We start from the raw sequence: 23996 nt of genomic DNA, 5'->3' as shown, positions 1-23996 counted from the left end.
AAGAGGACTAACGCAGGGTTGTCCTCTTTTTCCTCTTATGTTTGTCCTCCAAGCCTCCGTTCTCAGTTTCCATCTAAACAAGAAAATGCAAGAGCAGGAGATCTCAAGGCTTTGCATTGCAAGAGGAGTCAAAAGCATCAATCATGCCCTTTTTGCATACGATACTTTGTTGTTGGGGATTGCATCGATCCACTCGGCCAACAGATTTAAAGAAGCTCTTGATGAGTTTTGTATGGCGTCGGGAAGTAGTCTCAACAAGGGGAAATGCCACATTTACTGTTGGAATACTACGCCCAACTTGCTTAGTTCCATTGCCAAATGTTTTGGATTCGCAGCCTCTTCAACTTGGACTTCTTTTAAATATCTTGGGCTCCCTGTCTTCCTCAAGCGGGCCTACAGCAGGGACTGGCTCCCCCAAGTGGAAAAATTCAAGAACAAACTCCAGGCAAGGGGATTCACCTGGCTTAATATTGCAGGCAAGTCAGTTCTCATCAAAGTTGTGCTCTGCAGTCTCCCCTTATTTCAGTTCTCAGTACTCCTTGCTCCAATTAGCATTCTTCAGAAAATGGACCAGCACATATGCAATTTCTTTTGGAAGGGAGGCAAACAAAACGAGAGGAAAATCCCTCTTGTTAACAGGGAGACTATCTCCAAGCCTCTAATGGAGGGGGGTTTAATCTTCAAGAACCTTTCCCTTCAAAACATTGCCATGGGAGCCAAACTTCTCTGGAAAATTATTGCGCCCAAGCCTGGCTGGGCCCAATTAGCGCTATGGAGGAAATATTTCAAAGGCAAGAGAGTTAGATGCCTGGATGGGCCTCTCCCCCAAGGCGTCTCTCCCTTTGTAAGGCTCTGCTCCAAAGTCGCCCCCCTGATCCGCTCCAATGCTTACTGGATTCCTGGAAATGGGAGGAATATAAATATTTGGACTGATCGCATCATGGACCGAGATCCGATTGGTGAATGCTCCTCCTTGAATGTGCTGCGTTGCTGGTTGACAGCTTTAGGAAAATCCACTCTATGGGATATATCCGCGTGGGCTGGGACGCACTGGGCAAGTTGGAATTTTATAGATTTGCCTCCGGAGCTTCTTCAAGAATGCAGTTGCCTTCGTGCTATGTTGAACGGTATTGCTCCCATGCATGTGCGCAGAAGAGACTCGCGTGGCTGGGGTTTGCTGTCAACAGGTTATACCGTAGCTCAAGGCTACGCAAAACTCTCTTTGAGACCGCATGTCCCTCCTGACCCTGCTCCTTGGAATGCGGTCTGGCGCCTCTCCTCTCTGCCCGAAATTGACATGTTCTGTTGGCGTTTATAACACAGGAAAATCCTCACTAATGATAAATTGCAGAAACGTGGATTTCATGGCCCGTCCAGGTGTCCCCTGTGCAAAGAGAATGTGGAATGTGCCACACATCTCATATTAAATTGTAAATTCGATGTGCAGGTTTGGAGTGAGTTGATGGATTATTGGAACCCCAATTTTTGTTGAAATTTAGTACCGGAGGACAGGTGGTTCCCTTAGGCTTTGATCTTTGGCCTAGGGAAAAGTGTCCAAAAGAATTTAATTTTTCTCCTAAAGTGACTTTATAATTTTATAAAGTTAAATCTAATTTAAAAGTGACTTTAAGTGATAAAGTTATTAAGTCTAATTTTAAAGTGACTTTTATAAAGTCAATGAAAAATTAGAAAGGAAAAGTGACTTTGGAAATAAATGACTAAGTGGGTCTTTATTAAAGTGGGGTGAATTAAAAAATAGAAAGTGAGATTTAAATGAGCATTTAATCTCAACCATTGACCTAAATCTATTTCAGCCATTGGATTTAGAGATCATCCAAAAGTCACTTAGATCAACCAAAAGTCACTTGGAGTTATATTAAAGGAGGAAAAGGTCATTCATTCTTTCATGAGCAGATTGGGAGAAGGAGAGCAAGAGAGATTTCTGAGCAGGAAGGAGAAGGAGACAGCAGCTTGGCACACATTCCAAGGCAGCAGTTGAGCAGATTTGTACAGCTGATTCAGCACATAGTGAAAGGCAGATTTTTGCACAAACATCGAGGAGCAGTTTGCTGATTTTTCTGCACACAAAACGGAGGTCGTACAGCATTTATTGCTGTCCTGTTTGCTGTAATTTCCAGATTGCTGTGAGGCACGGGAAAGGAGATAAGTTGTAAATTTGCTTGCTGATTTTTGCTGAATAATTCTCACTGTAAAAAGGCAATTTTCAGAAATAAAGAAGAGCTCTCAAACTGGTTTTCCCCAAGAGTTGTAGGGGGTTTTTCCAGGGTCAAGTTGACCAAAAATATCAGTGTTTTAATGTGTTTTAATGGCTGTTTTTAATTGCTGATTTTTATTTCTGCAATTTCCAGCATTCTGAAAAATTTCCAGAATTTGTGTTTTCAGCCATATTTATTTTTTTCAGTCTGTTAAATGTATGGTTATGGGAATGGACATTTAACTACATGGGAGAAATAAGGTGAAACTGAAAACCGGGGTGGGAAAACAGAAATTTTTACATGGTATCAGAGCTTGAGTGCTGAAGGGCAGTTTGGGACAGCAAAAGGAAAAATTACAGTGGCTGATTTTTCACTCAGAAAATTCCAGCAAGCTGATTTTTTCATAAACAGCAGTTTTATCTTTACTACAGCAGTGCTATTTTTCAGTTTTAGGACAGCAGGATGTCATTGGGATTGAGGGTGGAGGATAGGCTGGATGGGCATATAAATTACAGCGTTTGGAAGGAGAGAATGCAGAGTATCTTTGAGGAGGCAGAAGTCTGGGATATCATGGTGCATACCGCACAGAACCCTGTTGTTGTGCCCACTGATGTTACTCAGTTGGCTGAGTATAAAAAGAAGAACAATAAGGGTAAGAGGCTGATTCTAGACGGAATCAAAGACCATTGCATTCCTCATGTGAGAGGAAAGAGGAATGCCCATGAGATGTGGACAGCATTGTCCAATCTCTACCAGAGTACCAATGAGAACCGGAAGATGGTCCTGAAGGAGAAGCTGAAGAACATTAAGATGGGGAATGATAGTGCAGCTAGATATCTCACAAAGATTACCAATGTGAGAGATGAGTTGGCAGCGATTGGAGAGGCCATTCCATCCACTGAGTTGGTACGTATTGCAATGAATGGCCTCCCCCGTTCATGGTTGAACTTTGCTGATGGGGTTTGTGCACGTGAGACCCTTCCCACATGGGAGAGGTTTTGGGATGATTGTATTCAGACAGAGATCAGGAAAGGACAGCTTGGGGCAGCCAAGCCAGTTGAGCAGGATGAGGACGTAGCACTGGTGGCAGGAGGCAAGAAAGGCAAAGGGAAGAAGCAGGCTTCCACAAGCAGTGGTGGGGGCAAAGGCAAAGGTAAAGGTAAACAGGGTAACTCACAGAAGGACTATTCCAAGGTGAAGTGTTGGAATTGTCAAAAGATGGGACACTATGCAGTTGTGTGTCCGGAGAAGAAGAAGAAGAAGGGGAAGAACCAGGACGTGGCAGCTTCAGCAGAGATTGAGGACTTTGCTGGTCGTTTTGACCGAGAGTTTGCGTTCACTACGTGTGAGTCCTCTAGTACAGGATCACCTGCCACACAGGTTCAGAGGGAGCATGCTTTTCCCTCAATTAGCGGAGCATCTTCAGGTATCTGGTATGTGGACAGTGGGGCTTCACGTCATATGACAGGAGTCCGGGAGTACTTCTCAGAGCTTTCAGAGAGTGGCACTGATATTGAGGTAGTACTCGTTGATGACAGAGTTGTTAGAGCAGTCGGGGTGGGGACAGTGACATTTCAGAGGGAGTCCAAACCTCCCTTGAAGGTGTCAAAGGTTCTTTATGTGCCAGGGATGAGGAAGAACCTCATATCCGTCTCAGCTTTGGAGGACAGAGGATATGACGTACTGTTCAGGGGAGGACAGGTGTTGATGTATCCCAGGGACACTCCAGCTGATTCAGCTAGAGTGATAGGTGTACGCCATGCAAAGGTGTACAAGTTTGCATTCCAGCCCCTTTTGGCATTGAGCAGTAGTACCGACAACAGAGCTAGCAGTTCTGAGCTGTGTGAGATTTGGCACCGCAGGATGGGACACATGTATCATGGAGCCTTGAGGACATTGCGGGAGATCACTACAGGTGTGCCAGATTTCAGTACTGATCACTTTGATACTTGCAGAGGTTGTGCGATGGGCAAGTTTGCCAAATCCCCTTTTCCCAGCAGTGACAGCAGAGCGACGGGGATACTTGATTTGATTCATTCCGATGTGAGCGGTCGGATGTCTCATGTTTCCTTGAGTGGATATGAGTACTATGTGTTATTCATTGATGATCACTCCAGGAGGACTTGGATTTATTTTTTGAAGACCAAGAGTGAGGTCTTCAAGCGGTTTCAGGAGTTCAGAGCTCTTGTGGAGACTCAGACAGGTCGAAAGATCAAGTCCTTGAGGTCGGACAATGGAGGAGAGTACACCCTTGGAGAGTTTGTTGACTATTGTGCGGAGGCAGGCATTAGGAGGGAGTTCACTGTTCCTTACAACCCCCAGCAGAACGGAGTTGCGGAGAGGAAGAACAGATCCATCATAGAGGCTGCCAAAGCCATGATACATGATCAGGGGTTGCCATTGTTCTTGTGGGCAGAGGCCTGCAACACAGTTGTTTACTTGCAGAACAGGAGTCCGCATCGTGCCTTGGGGCACATGACTCCTGAGGAGGCTTTCTCTGGGAAGAAACATGATCTTGGTCATCTTCATATCTTTGGATGCATTACATACTCCTATATACCCAAGGAGGAGAGGACCAAACTAGAGCCCACCGCAGAGAAGGGAATCTTTGTGGGCTACAGTGAGACCTCAAAGGCCTTTCGGATTTACATTCCTGCACAGAGGAGAGTTGTTGTCAGACGGGATGTGAAGTTCGAGGAGAACAGGGCCTTTAGGAGGTCACGGGAGTTAGAGTATCTGGATCAGCCAGACCCTCAGCAGCAGTTGAGTCAGTCGCAGGGATCCAGTGGGCAGGGATCAGGAGGATCCGGAGATACATCTATGAGGATGTCAGGTCCATCAGTGAGCAGTGGCTCGCCGAGCCAGAGGGGTGGTGCTCCGAGCAGTTCACAGAGCAGTTCACTAGGGAGTCCACTAATGGACAGTTCACACGGTACCTAAGCTTCTACAGGTTCAGGTGCAGGCAGGAGGACAGCAGACAGACAGTCAGGAGTTCAGGCTACTGATGGTGATGAGGAGGAGGAGTTTCATTCTCCTATGGGAGAAGCATGCTCAGGGAAGAGGAAGCCCAAGTGGCTTCAGGACACCTTGAGAGATGCCACATCTGTTGCTGAGCCGAAGAGGCCGGTCAAAGAGAGTAGACCACCTGAGAGGTTTTGTTGCTATATGGCGATGGTTACCAGCATCCTTGACTCTGAGCCTTCTAGCTATGAGGAGGCAGCTAGCCAGCAGGTCTGGAGAGAGGCCATGCAGGAGGAGTATTCTTCTATCATGAAGAATGATGTTTGGGAGGTGGTGCCAAGGCCTGAGGGCAAATCCGTGGTTACTTCCAGATGGCTTTACAAGGTAAAGCATGCTGCAGATGGCAGCATTGAGAAATTCAAAGCGAGGTTTGTGGCTAGAGGGTTCTCCCAGGTAGAGGGAGTTGATTACGAGGAGACCTTCGCTCCCGTGGCTCGATATACTTCGATCCGCTCCATTATATCGATAGCAGCAGAGATGGGTTGGAAGATCCACCAGATGGATGTGAAGACCGCATTTCTCAATGGCTTCATACAGGAGGAGGTGTACATTGAGCAACCACAGGGCTTTGAGGTGCATGGGAAGGAGTCCCATGTGTGCAGATTGAAGAAGGCCCTTTATGGCCTGAAGCAAGCTCCCAGAGCTTGGTACTCCAGGATAGATGCATACTTGCAGGGGATGGGTTTCACAAAGAGTGAGGCAGATCCGAACCTTTACTTTATTGTGATTGGTGAGGAGCCTCTCATTCTGGTGCTGTATGTGGATGACTTGATCATTACAGGTGCAGAGAGACTCATAGAGCACTGCAAGAGAGATCTTGCGGCGGAGTTTGAGATGAAGGACATCGGCTTGATGCATTACTTTTTGGGTTTGGAGGTGTGGCAGGAGGAGGGGCATTTTTTCCTGGGGCAGGGGAAGTATATTGTGGACATCCTTAGCAGATTCCACATGGAGGATTGTAGACCCATGTCGACACCGATGATCACCAACTGGAAGAAGCTTCATGCTTCGGATTCCGAGTTGGTGGATCCCACATTGTACAGGCAGCTGATTGGTTCCTTGATGTATTTGGTCAACACTAGACCAGATATCTGTTTTGCAGTCAACACGATGAGTCAGTTTATGTGTGAGCCTAGGAAGGTTCACTGGGTGGCTGCAAAACACATTTTGCGGTACTTGCAGGGGACAGTGGATTATGGTCTGGACTACAGGCAGGGAGATGGAGTGAGATTGGCAGGATACACTGATTCTGATTGGGCAGGTTGTGCTTCTGATAGGAAGAGCACTTCAGGGTGTTGTTTTGGGTTGGGTTCAGCAGTAGTGTCATGGTTTAGCCGGAAGCAGCAGTCAGTAGCACTGAGTTCAGCGGAAGCAGAGTATATGGCAGCCAGTCTAGCTAGTTGTGAGGCTATCTGGCTTCGCAAGATGTTGTTTGGCTTATTTGGTCAGCCGTTGAGACCTTCAGTGATTTACTGTGATAATCAGAGTTGCATTAAACTAACGGAGAATCCAGTATTTCATAACAGGTCAAAGCATATCGGGATCAGATATCATTTCATCAGAGACTATGTTCAGAAGGGAGCTGTGAAGCTTGAGTATATTTCCACTGATGAGCAGGTTGCAGATATCCTTACCAAAGCCTTACCACGGGGCAAGCATGTCTACTTCAGAGACAAGATGGGTGTGGTGAGGAACACCTTCCTTGGTAAGAGGGAGTGTTGAAATTTGGTACCGGAGGACAGGTGGTTCCCTTAGGTTTTGATCTTTGGCCTAGGGAAAAGTGTCCAAAAGAATTTAATTTTTCTCCTAAAGTGACTTTATAATTTTATAAAGTTAAATCTAATTTAAAAGTGACTTTAAGTGATAAAGTTATTAAGTCTAATTTTAAAGTGACTTTTATAAAGTCAATGAAAAATTAGAAAGGAAAAGTGACTTTGGAAATAAATGACTAAGTGGGTCTTTATTAAAGTGGGGTGAATTAAAAAATAGAAAGTGAGATTTAAATGAGCATTTAATCTCAACCATTGATCTAAATCTATTTCAGCCATTGGATTTAGAGATCACCCAAAAGTCACTTGGATCACCCAAAAGTCACTTGGAGTTATATTAAAGGAGGAAAAGGTCATTCATTCTTTCATGAGCAGATTGGGAGAAGGAGAGCAAGAGAGATTTCTGAGCAGGAAGGAGAAGGAGACAGCAGCTTGGCACACATTCCAAGGCAGCAGTTGAGCAGATTTGTACAGCTGATTCAGCACATAGTGAAAGGCAGATTTTTGCACAAACATCGAGGAGCAGTTTGCTGATTTTTCTGCACACAAAACAGAGGTCGTACAGCATTTATTGCTGTCCTGTTTGCTGTAATTTCCAGATTGCTGTGAGGCACGGGAAAGGAGATAAGTTGTAAATTTGCTTGCTGATTTTTGCTGAATAATTCTCACTGTAAAAAGGCAATTTTCAGAAATAAAGAAGAGCTCTCAAACTGGTTTTCCCCAAGAGTTGTAGGGGGTTTTTCCAGGGTCAAGTTGACCAAAAATATCAGTGTTTTAATGTGTTTTAATGGCTGTTTTTAATTGCTGATTTTTATTTCTGCAATTTCCAGCATTCTGAAAAATTTCCAGAATTTGTGTTTTCAGCCATATTTATTTTTTTCAGTCTGTTAAATGTATGGTTATGGGAATGGGCATTTAACTACATGGGAGAAATAAGGTGAAACTGAAAACCGGGGTGGGAAAACAAAAATTTTTACAATTTTGTTCTTCCCATCTCCATAATTGATCTTTTTGCAAATTGGCAGAACAGTTATCCCAGCCCTCCTCCCAAAAACAAAGTGATTAAAGCGGCTTGGTCTTCCCTTCCTAAAATCTGCTGCTGGCAGATCTGGCTAGAGCAAAACAGCAGAATTTTTAGAAACACACAGCATGATGTCAAGGTGGTAGCGGCTAAGATAAAATTCCAGTTAAAAGAATGCTTGGGAGATCAAAAAGACGCTTCAAATCTAAATCAGTTAGATACTATTTGGGTGCCTCCCTAAACCTGCAATTTCATCAAGCTACCAGAAATATCTCCCCTTCTAAAGACTGGCAAATAAGGGGGAAAAATAATGAAGATTTTCAAGACTGGATCTCCAATCAAAAGGTGCACTCTCTCTTCTTTGACGGGGCATCAAAGGGAAATTTTGGCAAGGTTGGGGCAGGAGGAATTGTAAAAAACACTGAAGGCATATCGACCCACAACTTTGCTTGGGGTCTGGGGATCAACTCCAGCATTCAAGCTGAGGCTTTGGCCCTCTTCCAAGGTCTTAAGTTGCTCTTGAATTTGGAAATCAAGGAGGCAAACATTTTTGGGGATTCTCAAGTGATAATAAAAATCATGGTGACCAACTCATCCCCTCGGGACTGATATCTAGAATCAGAAGTTTGGGGAAATTGTTCCAAAACCTGAAATACTTCCACGTATTGAGAGACAACAACAAAGAAGCAGATCTTGAAGCTAATAAAGCTGCCCTTCTCTCTGTTGGGGCAATGATAAGAGACGGGGACGAAACATGGGATCCAATTCCATAATCAGTCAGCTGATATGTTTTACTACTTGCTATTGAAACAGTTCGTTTGTACTTTTAAGCTTGGGCAAATCACAGAAATTGATTCCATAGCTGTAGCCAAAAAGAGCTGGAAGCTGACCACAAGCTCCATAGCACTTCTGGTTGTCGAAACTATTTGGGCTCTGCTCCCTCTCATTGTAATCTGAAATCTGGCATTTAGACCAATCAGTTAATATAATCCATAACCGTTTCTGTTAAAAAAAAAAACTCTTATATAAATTTAATGCCAACCCTTGTAATTTTAATTGAATATGTTACCTTATTTATATAGATATTAAACTAACTTTCCATTAATTATCTAATTATATGTAAATTTAATATTAGCCCCTTTTAATTTAATATAAGTAAAACTAACTTACTGTTAGTTTACTAATTATTTAATTATGTAACTTTAATTATATAACTTACATATATATTTAATATTAATACTTTTGGTTCATATTGAATAAATACATTACCTAGTTTATATTTGATATTAAACTAACTTACTATTAGTTTACTAATTATTTAATTATGTTACTTTAATTATATAATTTGTATATATCTATCTATATTATATATATATATACTTTTGGTTCATATTGAATAAATACATTACCTAGTTTATATTTGATATTAAACTAACTTACTATTAGTTTACTAATTATTTAATTATGTAACTTTAATTATATAACTTATATATATATATATACACTTTTGGTTCATATTGAATAAATACATTACCTAGTTTATATTTGATATTAAACTAACTAACTAAATATTTATTTATATTACTTAAATATAGGTCATTTCAATAACTAATTAATTCTTATTAATTAATTTATATTTAAATATGGTAATAGGCATTTAACTAACTTACTAACTATTTAACCAATTATGTTCTCCTGTCCATATCCCTTGGTCCAGTCCGGTTAGCTGTTTCCCAGTCAAATATAGCCGTTAGCCAGTCTAGCTGACCAGTTCAATATAGCCGTTGCCTGGTCAAATATAGTCGTTGGATGTTCTGCTCTGTCTATTTAACATGCAGCCTGGATCTGAATCTTCAACTTGTCCTGACGATGAACCACACTAGTTGGTTCGAAACGCGTCGACAAATGCATTCGAATGTGATTTACGCCGAAAAATCTTCTCAAAAAATATTATAATAGTCAATTTCTTTCTCAGTTAAGCTTCTTGAAAAGTAATATTCGTTTATATGCATCATTAAAATTTATAGGTATATTAACAACAATACTGCTGTAGCTAGAACAGCCAATTTGAACAGATTTATGCAAATTATAGATTATGTATTCTCATTCTGTCAACCTTAATACACAGAAAGGGATTTTTAGAGGCCATTCTTCCATCTTTTTCTGGATGGCTGTACCAGCCAATCTTTTAATGCACTATAGTGCATACACAGAATTTAATTTTCTTATCTATTCATGAAAATTACGATTTTTCCTCTGAACTATTAAAAAAAAATCTGTCAACCTCACTTTCTAAAACTTAAATAGATAATAAGGAAGACAAAAGAATCAGGGTAAAATTAGAGGATCCGTCCCAACCCGCCATCCCCTAAAAGATTTGGAGGTGCACTCTAGTTGTCCTGTGGATGCGTCCCCCACGTTCCACTGTCCCAAAAACCAGTGCAACATGGGTATTCTGTCAACCTTAATTTTTAGAAAATAATAGGGAAGACAAAAATCAGGATAAAATTAGAGAACAGGCTCACTAGAGTACTGCTTTTCTCATCCAAGTGGTAAATGCAAATGGAAATCAACAGAAGAAATAGCTAAAAGTTAAAATCAGCTAAAAGTAATTGAAGGCAACAAGAAAGTTATGCAAATTCGATTTACTTGATGACATTCTACCTCACAATACCAGAAAGAAGCATTTGAATTTATAAAAGTGGTGGCCCATGCTGTTCAGACCTCTTTTTTGGGGTAATGAAAAAAACATATGACCCATTGACTTCTCCCTTCCTAGCAGTAAGGAGGATGCAGAACTACCACTAAATATCTCCTGTAAATTATTATCAGGCCAGCAGAAGTTTTGTATTAAACTTTCAAGAGAATAGGCTTCAAAAGCAATTGCTGGCATATTGGCTATTCCCTTGTTGATTTGTCTTTTCTCATGAGTTGGCAGATTGTCAAAAGGTGTCTTGGTTGGTAAAAGCAGGGATGTTTCATACTCCAGGGAGCCAACCAACGTTCAAATCCCCAGAAACATGTTTGAACCCTCACAGGCCACATCTCACCTGGACAAGCAGATCATTCACAGGCCATCTCACCTGTGTAAGCAGGCCATTTCATTCAGTTGGGGCCAGGTAAACTGAGCAAGTCCTAGTCAGGCAGAAAAGATACCCGTCAACCATAGTGAACTCTCAGCAAAAGGGACCTTTATAAAGTGTTGTAATCCAACTACATTCCATTATAATGCTCCTAGAATGGGTAAGGGAAAGTTTGCTGCATCCTAACACTGTGGTATAGGGAACACAGCTCTTTTCTAATTAATTTATTCTGAATTAGTATGCATGGACACGAAAATGTTTTATGCCCAATGGCTCTACTACTTCAATTTCGTCATAGAAGTTAATCTAATGCTATCCATCCAAAAAGCATCTTACAGCCGATTTGAGAAAAATATCGGAATCCTGCTTTCAGTAAACTGTGTCATAATTAGTAGAGAGAAAAATAATGATTACAGACTTGAGATAACGAAGGGTACCACCAGCATACATAAATGGTGAATTATACCATGTGGTAATAATAAATACTAGGCCAAAAAGTAACAGAGGATTGACATTTATGAATGAAGTGCTAGATAATATTAATCATGTCTCAATCATAATGCTAGTCATTGTAAGGTTCGATGTTTTAAAACTCATACTCAAAATCGGAACCACCCAAGGGTCAACTCCGACTCAGTATCGACTCAGACTAGTTGATTCCAATGACTCGCTCTTTGTAAAAAGTACATTAAATATTTAATTTTAATGAAAAATCATATTTTTAAAGATTTTCATTCATGTTTCCAAACTCAAAGCATTAAAATAATAGAGAGAAGACAACACTTGATCAAAGCATGCTCATGAATATATCTATTATATCAAAATGGCACCGAGTGCACTGTCCAATACATGTAATATATAGAGATCAGAACAAAAACACATAACCAACGCTGCTCCAAAGATCGCCCAAGAACCTCCTCAATGCTGCTCCAAAAATCACTCCAACTGCTCACAAACTCCTCACAAATGCACACATAAATGCAATGAGATATTGTGAGGAAATGTGAGGGCTTTGGGTCACCTTTATAGGTGTGGGAGAAGGGTAGAGGGGCTAGGGAATGGTTTGAACAAATAAAAATATTTCAAGTCTACCCAGCCCGCCTTTTTTTCCTGCTGTTGAGACCAACCGGTTTAAGTCGGGCTCGGTCAGTCCGGCCGGTCCATTACCAAACTGGCCGAATCGGTGACCAACTCGGCCAGTTCGGTAATGGACCGGCAGCTGAACCAGATAATTGACCTGGTCGGTCCAGACGGTCCATTACCAAACCTGCCAAATCGGTGACCAACTCGGCCGGTTCAGTAACGAACCGGCCACGGAACCAGATAATTGACCTAGTCAGTCCGGGTAGGGGTATGGCTTGGTCAACCAGGCCGATTCCGAGTCAGACCGGCCTAGTTTTAAAACTATGGTATGGTTGTCCATCTCCTTCAACAGACTGTTGTGTGGCTTTGATTTTTATCATTGAATAAGACAAATTTCTCTCTCCTTCTCTGCAGCTTTGCATTGTTATCTGTGCATGTAAATCTTATGTAGTATGGGAGGCATGGTGGTAAGGCATCTCTGAAACACAGTGCGTGAATCAACTGGGAAATCAACAGATAAAGATGGTTGTCAAGCATCAGAGCCAAGACCATTTGCCTGAAATTGGATTATTGTAGCTTCGGTTCATACAGAAAGAGGCCCAAGTAACAGTTATTTTTTGGTTGGAGGTTGCTTCCAGAACATTGAAACACTGCATAACAAGACCATCTTCAGCTAAGATGCCAAGTCTGAAGGGTATCTTTACTGATATATTCCCTTGACTTACTCCCGGTTTCATCCAGTTTTAGCATGCCATTCAGGTGGGGAAGACCACAATGAGAATGCAATCTTGGTGAACAGATTAACACTCCAATCTCAGGCCCTGCTGGCAGACTGACGAACAGTTTCTAAAATTAAATCTGAAAATGATTGTATGTTGGTTTGATTAACAAGTGCTAGCATAGAGCAGCTGACACGACATGGTCATTTGTACATGGGATGAAGAATAACTATAACAGTAAAGCACAATGTTAATTTTAATAAAGCCTACAAGCTATAATTTTTATAACCATTCCAAAATATATTTTTGTAAAGAAAGAAAAGGGGAACTCAATAAAAATACAGAAATGGTTGCAACTGTAATTGGTTGACTAGAAGGCTGAACAAGCTGTAGAGGAGTGTCGATTAGCAGGTTAAACAAGAAATTAAGGGCAGAAAATGGAAAGGTACTCCAGTCGGAAAAACACACAGACAAGAGTTTCAGGACTGTCATATCAAAAATGATGGAAGAAATTCAGTACTGACCCACGGAGAAAGATATTGTCGAGGAACAACTGGCATTCAGCGTGCAGCATATCAACCCCTTGGCCAAAGCTATTAGAGGCTGAAAGTCAGGGCACACAGATGGGTGGGAGATTACATGTGGGAAAGCATGTAGACAATAGGAGAGAGCCAAGCAATGATGGACACATAGGTATGATTGGCTTATGAAATTGAGAAATTATAAAACTTAAAAGTACCATAATGTATTTAAATCTTATAGTTTCTGACCTTAGCACAAGAATAATACCTATGTGGGTTCTAGCTTTTATCAGCTCTCTCCGACATGCTTTCCCATGTATACTCTGCTACATGTCTGCATACCAAGTTTGAGCCTCAATTATCTCTACCCAATTGCTAGCACTAGAGATAAGTAAAATATAATGTAGAGAGGCATCAATGTCAGATGGTAGGCTTTTGTGGCAGTAACATCAGAAGAAATTGAGCAAACTTGGGCAGGCAGATTGATAGACACGTGACACTAATATGTTAGCAAATGTTTGACACAAAGCAAGTGGCTGTACACAGGTATAGAAACAACGTGAGAAGGAAACAGACTTTATTAAATGAAGAGAAGGGATTGAAATTCACATCAGGAAATGAGAAGGGATTGAAATTTGTTACAAGAAATTAATTTTTTTCATTAAAATTTAAGAGTGTAAAGTACAATTGCTACCACTGAGATAAGTAAAAATACAATGTAGAGAGGCATCAATGTCAGATGGCAGGCTTTTGTGGCAATAACATCAGAAGAAATTGAGCAAACTTGGGCAGGTAGATTGATAGGCATGTGACACTAACATGTTAGCAAATGTTTGACACAAAGCAAGTGGCTGTACACAGGTATAGAAACAACATGAGAAGGAAACATATTTTATTAAATCAAGAGAAGGGATTGAAATTCACTACAAGAAATGAGAAGGGATTGAAATTTGTTACAAGAAATTAATTGTTTTCATTCAAAGTGTAAACTCTCATCATGCACAGCAGAGATAGCTTTAGTAGAGCTTTAAGGGTCTAGTTGGTTGGATGCCCTCTTTACCTGTTTCTTTCACATTTACTCTTGTCCTTTTCCATTAAAGTCAACCTGAGCTGGCCCTAGCTGGCTGCCAGCTTTAGTACAAGGCTAGTGGGGAGTCTTAAATAGCCACCCCACACCTAATAGCAAACCTAATGATCCAACTGTCATAGGTGCTTTTGAGCAGCAGAGAAGGCTTTCCCAATTTCGACTCTTGAGGGTCTAAGTTGGTTGCATATGCTCTTTACCTGTTTCTGTCACATTTACTCCTCGTCCTTTAACATTGAATTCAACATGAGATGGCCCTAGCTGACCCCAAGCTTCAATACAAGGCTAGTATATAGCATTAAATGGCCACCTGGCACTTAATGGCAAATCTAATGATCCAACCATAATAGTTGCTGCTAACAGGAACCCTAGTGCAAGCAGCAGCATTGGTACCACCATAGGCACCAAGGAAGTTTGTTCCAAAAGCCTATCACAACATAACTCAACTCTCATGTATTCCACGTTACAAAATATTGAAGAGAGAAAATGCTCTATGCAAGACATATACTCCAATACCGAAGAAGGTATTAAATACATGTTTGGATATGAATGATATATTTCCAAAAACATACACAGGTGTCTTAACACCCAAATGACAATTTAAATTTACTTCACCTTATTAACCTTAACAATCCAAGGTTACGTTTACTTTTAAATGTAACACCGAACAGTTATTTATATACAAAAATTGTTCTTATATTGTATTAGTATTGGATAGCTTTCATTTTTATCATTGAATAAAAATAATATGATATTCTATATCTAATTCTATGAGATACTGCATTATTATCATGTGTGTAGATCTTATATTAACATCTAATGTCAGTGAAATGTTAGATATCCTAGACAAGCTCCAATTTCAGTTAAAAGACTGCCCTTAGTGCACTGGCAAGGTGAAAACTACTTGTTTTGGATAAAATTTTCATTGTTTCTATATAAAGGTTAGGCAAGAAATCACAGGCTGTAAGAGGATGCAGCAACATGTCAAGACCAAGTAATTAAGAAAGAGAACAGCCAGAATTCAGAGTACTTCTGGACATTCTTTGGACCTGTTTGGAGGGCCCTGACAGGCTGGCTACTGTGTAATACAATCAGATAAATAAAACTAATTTGCAGGGAATGCCAAGTTTCAATGGTAAAAGATATCAAAATGAGCAACTGATTCCACAAGTTGGGAAAGGAAATAGTATCTTATAAAAGGCTGATACTTCAATAAAAGGAGTGGCTAGGTTATAGAGTTTGAGCAGGTAATGCCACTTAGACAGGATGCCCAAACCTCCCACTTGACAAATCAAAATTGGCAGTTCGTCACTGGTAATCAATAAGCAATGTGTTCAGACTCTCTGAGAAAGTTAAATACAGTTGCATCAGAGGAACTGTTATATATCCCTGCAGTTTGAGAGTTTACACTTCACAGATAATCCATCACATTCCTCAATGCAATCCAAACATTAACTAGAAGGAATGAATGGATGGAAGAATTTTCAATCCATCCATTGCCTATTTCCCCAAATCCCCGATCATTCTGTATGAGACTTACGACCACCCCACTATATTCATCCAGAGATTTTGGTTTGAACCTTGAAACAAAGTAGGTGGGGGGCAACATTAAACAACGAACTAAGGATCTATGGAGGAGATCTTAACCTTCTAAGCTGTGTTTGGTGCTCTGCTCAAATTACAACTAAGCTAAGTGATTTCCGGAAAGATGTGGATTTTCTAGAATTTGGGCCTAAAGCCCACATGTTGGCTCTTTTTGCTTATGCTAGGAGAGGGGTCTACATCAACAGCTCATTAGCTCTTTCATCTGTGTTCCGGATCCACAGGGTCTTAATATTGGATCTGTGGATCCACGTTTCAGATATGGATAAGTATACGGATCCACCTAGATCTATGTAGGATCCGCCAAGTAAACAGATCCTTCAAACCCTGAAACGTATCACATGCTACTGAAATGGATCTTGAGCCAACTAGCCCTCACACGCTGGATCTCAAGCAAATAACATTATTGTTTTTAGTTTATTTTTTATTTTTTTAAGGATATTTGCCACCTGTTTAAAACCATAAAAAGCAAATACTCTATTTAGATTTTTAGTTAGGTTGCTTATTACTATTAGTAATCTGTAGGTTGTATAGTCATATAAGTACTTAGTAAGCTATTAATTACCTACAGGCTGTGTAGCACATGATAATGCTAGTAGGAATGGTCCAACACATCAAAGCTTTAATTTTCAATTTTTTATAATGCTAACATGAAACCTTTGATACGATACATAGATAATCATATATAGCGTACAAAGGATGGTTGTGTCAAAAATAATTTAATTAGAACAATCCCATCCAACTCTAGATGAAGAGTTCTCAAATGTATAATATCCATTTACAATTGTAACTAGCAGGAATTTTTAGATTTTGAGGATAATTTCAAGGAAGATGACAGGTTGGTCATGATGTGGAGTAGAAATATTCAATTGATGAGCATGTAGACCATTTTTCAACATGTAGTTAGACCTACTGTACGTCATCATATCAATAGAGTGATCATTGATGAGATATTCAATTTTGTATTTACAATTATCCTTTTCGTATAAAGCATGATGCATCATGATTTCAGTGTTCATATTTATAAGTTATCTAATAATTTCAGTTCTAATGTTTTGATTCATGAATGGTTTTGAGTCTTTGACTTTTAACTTTGAATACGTTTTTTGAAATTAAAAAACTATTATTGTATTTTTTGTATGTGGTGTTCCCCACCTTATCCGTATGTTGGATTTTCAATAGTCTGGTGGATCTGTATCCAAATCCGAATCCGGATCCATATCAGTTTCCGTTTCCTGGTAACTTAGCTTTCATGTAACAAATGGTACAAGCCTATTAATTATTTAATATGATATAAGATGCATTTCCTTCCAAAAATGAAATTAAAAAGGAAGAAAATACAAAGTGAAGTGCCCTTTCTAGAGTGACTCCAGATCCCAACTCATCTAGGAAGCATACTTCTATGGCCCTGATTCATCAAATCTAAGTAATCTACAATTCTTTTGCACAAAGGCCAGATAATAAGGTATCTAGTATTGCTGGCAAATAACATTCCACATTTACAGTTCACTAATATTAACTCCATGATATGTTTTTAAAGGATTTTGATGAAATGCATACCCACTTAGCTCCTAACTAGCATATCAAAAGTAAGGATGTAAATCAAGATACTCGACGCAAGGAAAATTAGGCTAATATCATGCAACTCAGAAATGCATGCTATTGATACTTGAGGAAGTCAGAGATCACAAAACAGGCAATAGAGCCCCAATACCTTGTATGCCCAGTAACAGTATGAACTCGGATTATTTATTTCTTTACCCAGACGAGCAATCACCTTTGATGGTGTCCAAACCACACCCTACAATCAGAAATATTTGGATCAGTACATAATATATCTCATTTTACACTGCTGCTAAAAAACACAAACCAAAATTCAACAAATCATCTGGATAAAACAAATCTGCCCACTAGAAACGTAGAAAAGGAGATTTTCACTGTGCACTACAATGAATATGGTCTTAAAAATCATAATGATAGAGCACTATACAAATAAGGTGACTATAATGAAGGCAATCGCAGGTAATAGATGCATGCCAGAACAACACAATTCCAACATAACAGAAATGTCATATTTAGTCCTAGTCATATTTTACTCCTTTTGGTCACTGGCTACATAATGTTAATTTTCCAATGTTCTATGCTAAGCACTATCACTTATTCCAATTCTTCTTCAATTAGCAATCAATTTATCCAATAATTCAATCTTCCAATAACAATAAGCAATTGTAGATAGAACAGTAATTCCAATGCACAATAGAAGACGGACAAGAGCAATAACAGGAGACACAAAATTTGGTCAAAGACCAGGGAAAAACCCCACAACTTACAAGGGGGAAAACCCTTTCAAAATTCTTCTATTAAATTGTCATCAAATGTTCATCAAAGAGATACAATGTTCCAATTCAACAATAAAGAGTCAAAGTCAAATCTTCAACTTATCCAACAATCCACTAACCAATATCTAAGGAATGAGCCCAAAAGTCAAATCTGATCCAAAGTCAAAGTCTGCAATTTTTTGTCAAAGTCAACAGCAGTCAAAGATGCCCTCAGCAGTCAAATCAGCTCAGTCAACAATTCAATATCTGACCTGCCTTGCTGGTCAAAGATCAGTCAAAAGAGTCCCAAAAAGCTTGGTCAAAGGAGAGACTCTCTGGTCAAACTTCAAATTTTCCTACGGTCAACAGATGTCAAAGTCTTCGGTCAACAGAGGTCAAACAGCCCAGAAGAGTTTGGTCCTTAGCCCAATGAATTCGGCCTTCCAAAACAGAGAATTTCCCAAGCCAAATGAAGTCAAACCAAGCTCCAAGATCAAAAAGTCAGCACTGGTCAAAGTCCAAAACAGAAGAAGAATTCCACCAATCAGAAAACCTTCTCTCTCCTTCGCGCGTGTGAAGAATAGCCCTACAATTTCAGAAGTATTCAAACCTACAAGAGAAGAAGAGATGTGTGATGTGATGCTCCAAAGTGATGTGACAAATGGTTTACTTATATGCTTCTTAGGAGGTTGAATTAGCTAGCCCAGGCCAAAAAGTCAGCACTGGTCAAAGTCCAAAACAGAATAAGAATTCCGCCAATCAGAAAACCTTCTCTCTCCTTCGCACGTGTGAAGAATAGCCCTACAATTTCAGAAGTATTCAAACCTACAAGAGAAGAAGAGATGTGTGATGTGATGCTCCAAAGTGATGTGACAAATGGTGTACTTATATGCTTCTTAGGAGGTCGAATTAGCTGACTTGTACTTTTGTGTACTTGTGGGTTTCACTTTAAAAAATTAAATTTTTGCTTGACCAAATTAAATTCTTCCAAGGGCTAGGAGCGGTCTTTCTTGATGAGGAAAGTTGTCCAAAGGAGGGAATTTATCCCTGAGCTGCCAAATTAACACTCCCTGTCAGCTAGGGAGAAATTTCTGACTGCATCATGAATCTCATCTCAAATATCTCGTACAGAACCAAGTCATATCTCATCTCTGCTAATCTCTGCTTATCTGCTGAACATTCTCGAATCTAAAGAAGAATCATCATCATAGGTGAGCTCAAGCTACCACCCTATATCCAAGTACAATAGGCAAGATAACCCAACTTGTCATGAAAGGCAAGGAAAATCCTATTGCCCATTATCTTCTCACCTTGACCCTCAAGAATCATGTGGTAGAACACCTGCATCCTTTCACTTGGGGAGGATACCCAACTTAATAGGTGTAAGGATCACAAACTCCCAAGTCTCTCCTCAACCATTGGCCAGATGGATGGCAATCCCAACAAGCCCAGCTTGTGGGTACAAAGCATACTGGGGTATACTCTATCAAGTCTCAAACAGATGGTAGGGGAGGATAGCCCAACTTGTCATAAATGACAAGGATCACATACACCCCAGGGTTGCGGGGGAGCGGCTCCCCCCCCCCCCGAATAGCTCCTAGAGCACGTTCCGAGCAGGAGCGAATTGGGAGCGTGCTCCCACAAAAAAAAAACACTCCCTAGTTTTTTCAGAAAAAATTTGTCACAAAGATGTTCCAAATGCCAATAACAAATTAAAAAATAAAACAAGAGTTTTTTTAGTAGGGCAGCCTAATATTCAAGCTTATGTCCCTAGTATTGATATGCAATTCATGGTAATGTTAAATTCTTAAAGTAAAAGCAACATTCTCATTTATCTTTCATTTTCATCCTTTTACTTAAATTTAACATTACCATGAAATGACTCAGGATGTTTGAGAGTGGTTCCAACCTCATTGGATTTCATATGGAGAAAGTAGAATTTTAGATCTCACTCAAAATCCAACAGACTTATCATTTTTTCAAGATTTCAGGATTGGCGGGATTGCAATGTTTCCACTGGATTTTGTCATGTATCAGGGCATGGGACTCATATTTAATCAAGAACACCAAGCCCTCTATGTACGTTCATGTTATTGACATTGGTTGTTGAACTCCTCTATCATGACACTACTAAAAATGTATCCAACACTCAAACAAAATCTTGACTTGACATGCTACAATTTTTTCTACCTTATGTTAATTGCTTAGAGGGTGATATTAATGACGAGGATCCCAAGATAGGCAATGATTTGATGATATGTAGCTATTTGTTGTAGCATGATTTTTTTGGATGTTAGAGGCCATCTAGAGTCTATTTGTTGATGTATTTTTGGTTCAGAGATGGATTGCACTCGATATTATTTTGGTTATGTGCACCCTTACAAGCTATATAAATGAGAACTTGTAACTTGTGGGTGTTGATGATGAAGATTATAACTTCTAGATAATTGATGTTATATGGTTTCATGTTTTTATGCTTTTTATATCTAATTCATCATTTTAGATGCTTTTGTTGACATATATGCATAAATATATATCTATATCTATATATATATATATATATATATTCGCTCCTGACCCAAGAGCTTTTGAAAATGTCACTCCCCGCTCCCACTTCCGCTCCTAAATAACCTTGATACACCCTATGGTGACAATAGGCAAGATAGCCCAACTTGCCATAAGTGGCAAATATTGCAAATCCTATTGTCCAAAGATCACTCAACCCCAAGAGCTCTCACGGCTCAATTCCTCACCCTAGGAGCTCAAATAGGGGGGAAGAGCATAGCTCAGTGTCCTCGATCAGCCAAGACCCTTACCCAAGAGGGTCACATCCACCAGTCCAAGTTGCTCTCTAAAGACCAAGAACTTCCCTTTCAACAAAGCCTTGGTAAGAATATTTGTTATCTGCTCATCTGTCGAAATGTGATGGAGTCTCACTGCTCCTCTCTGCACCATATATCTCGAAGGTAGTGATGTTTGATCTCAATATGCTTGGATTTGTTGTGGAACACAGGATTTTCTACTAATTAGATCCCACTCATGTTGTCGAAATATGTGATTGTCATATCCAAAACCTGCTCAAACATCTCTCCAAAGAGCTTCCTCAACCAAACTGCCTCGCAGCTAGCCATTCTAGCAGCAATATACTCTACTTCGTGTTTAACGCAACAAACTTATGCTTACTACTCATCCAAGATATCATGGCAAAACACAAATTAAAACAGCACCTTGATGTGCTCTTCCTGTCAATAACATTTCCAGCGAGTCAGCATCAGTGTACCCATGTAGTCTCACATCTCTGGCAATATATCTCAGACCAAGATTAATTGTCCCATGCAAATATTTCAGCACATGCTTGGCAGCAACCCAGTGTGCATGAAGAGGCTCAATCATGAATTGACTCAAAGTGTTAACTGCAAAACATATGTTTGGACGGGTGTTCACAAGGAACATCAATGCTCCAATCAATTGTCGATACTTAGAGGAATTTGCCAAGTCAGGTCCTATAGCATCTCCATATAACTTCTTGAATTTCATCTCCATTGGTGTGGTCATGGACTTGCATTCTACCATTCCAGACCTTTCCAACAGTGTCACCAAATATTTTCCTTGCGAAAGGAAAATCTCATTGGGCCTTTGCCACACTTTTAAGCCCAGGAAATAGTGTATTAGTCCAAGGTCCTTCATCTTAAACTCAGAGGCCAGCTCCCTCTTGCACTCCAGCATCAGAGGCTTAGTACCTGTCAAGAATAGATCATCAACATATAAAACAAAAATAAGAGGTATACCTTGGACCACTTTGAAGTAGAGGTTCGAGTCAACATTACTTCTTGTAAATCCAAGCTTTACTGGGTAGCTATCATGGACATACCAAGCTTTAGGGGCTTGCTTCAATCCATAAAGTGCCTTCTGCAGCCTACAAACGTGAGCCTTCCTGTAATGCACTTCAAATCCCTGTGGTTTCTCAACATATACTTCTTCCTATAGTATGCCATGAAGAAATGCAATCTTCACATACATTTGGTGAAGTGTCCATCCTTGACTAGCAGCAAGGGAAACAATCGATCAAATAGTAGTGTAGCGGGCAACAGGTGCAAATATATCATCATAGTCTTCTCCCTCTTTCTGGGAGAAACCTCTAGCCATGAACCTCGCCTTAAATTTCTTAATACTTCCATCAGCTTTGTGCTTGATCTTGTACAGCCACTTAAAATTCACAACAGACTTCCCTTTAGGTCTTAGAACCACTTCCCATACATCATTCTTAATAATAGATTCGTATTCTTCAACCACAACATCTTTCCAAACTTGCTCTTTCATTGCTTCTTCAAAAGTGTGTGGTTCAGCATGAATGATGGAGCTCAGAGCCACAACATATCCCTAGTCGGCATGGCTTCTTTCTTTCTCTAAAGGTTCCTCTGGCAGTGGCATGTCTTTTGACATCCTGTAATGTATCACGAAGCTAGAGTGGTCTCTTCCTGGCAAGGAGATCACATGGAGGAGGATCCAAGGGGTCCATAGGTTCCATGGGATCATCAATAACATCTTTTTCTAGTTCAGGCACAGAAGTTCCTTTTAGTAGATCCATGTCATCATCCTTCTTTTCAATAGGAGGAGGAGAAATGTCCCTTGTTTTCCCAAGGGCTTTCTTTCCAGCGACTTCCACTTGTTCCTCTTGTCCTTTGGCACCTGCAAGTACATGAGGTAGCCAAATATCCTTAAATGACAAACATCGGGCTTGATATCTGTGAACACTTCTTCAAGAGTCTTATCACCCAAGGCTTAATGAGGAGTCCTGTTTTGCACATACACTGATGTATCAGTGGCTTCTCCACAAAGGAACTTCGGCAACTGTTGATCATGTAACATGGCTTGGGCAGCATCCATGATGGTCCTATTCTGTCTTTTGATCACAAAATTTTGCTAGAGGTAAGGTACGATGGTCTCCTTCTTGATTCCAACCTTCTTGCAGAAGTCAATGAACTCATTAAAAGTATATGCTCCACCATTGTCATACCTGAAGACCTTGATCATTTTCCATCTTTGATTCTCTATAAGTGCCTTGAAGTCTTGGAACATCTCAAATGCTTTGTCCTTGTGCTTCAAGTAGAATATCCAAGTCTTCCAGGAGAAGTTATCCACAAAGATTATATAATATAAATAGCCACCTAAATATTTTATCAGCATGGAACCACATAGATCAGAATGGATGAGTTGAAGAATATCATTGGTCTTGCTTTTGCTAGAAGGGAATGGTCCCCTTGACTTCTTTCCACTGGCACATCCTATACATACTCCATCATGGTTAGTTTGAACTTCAGGCATTCTAGAAACCATCCTTCTAACTTTGGGCAAGGCTTCATAATGTAGATGAGCAAACCTTCGGTGCCATAGCTCACTTTGATGATTGCTATCATTTATCATTGCTCACAATGGTCTTCCATCAACTCTATAGAGTCCTTCAATTGTAGATGCCAAGGTGAAATCATCCCCCATGCAAGATTCCATAACCCAGGTGAGGACCTTTCCTCTTATGAAGGCAACTCTCACCCCTTTGTC

At 40.1% G+C, this 23996-nt stretch overlaps 1 protein-coding gene across 1 annotated transcript in view; it reads right to left on the bottom strand.

Moving 5' to 3' along the window:
- Window positions 1-23996, bottom strand: part of LOC149144551 (deoxyhypusine synthase-like) — a 61404-nt gene that overhangs the window by 9976 nt on the left and 27432 nt on the right. The window contains exon 2 of the mRNA XM_089447436.1: window positions 17834-17920. The gene's annotated coding sequence lies outside the window, so the exon portion shown is untranslated. The remainder of the gene's footprint in view (window positions 1-17833; window positions 17921-23996) is intronic.

Source organism: Pinus tabuliformis, chromosome X, assembly GCF_031772625.1.
Source record: "Pinus tabuliformis cultivar Carrire ecotype Pingquan chromosome X, CPIR1, whole genome shotgun sequence".
Lineage (NCBI taxonomy): Eukaryota > Viridiplantae > Streptophyta > Pinopsida > Pinales > Pinaceae > Pinus > Pinus tabuliformis.
This window is presented reverse-complemented; position numbering and strand designations above follow the sequence as displayed.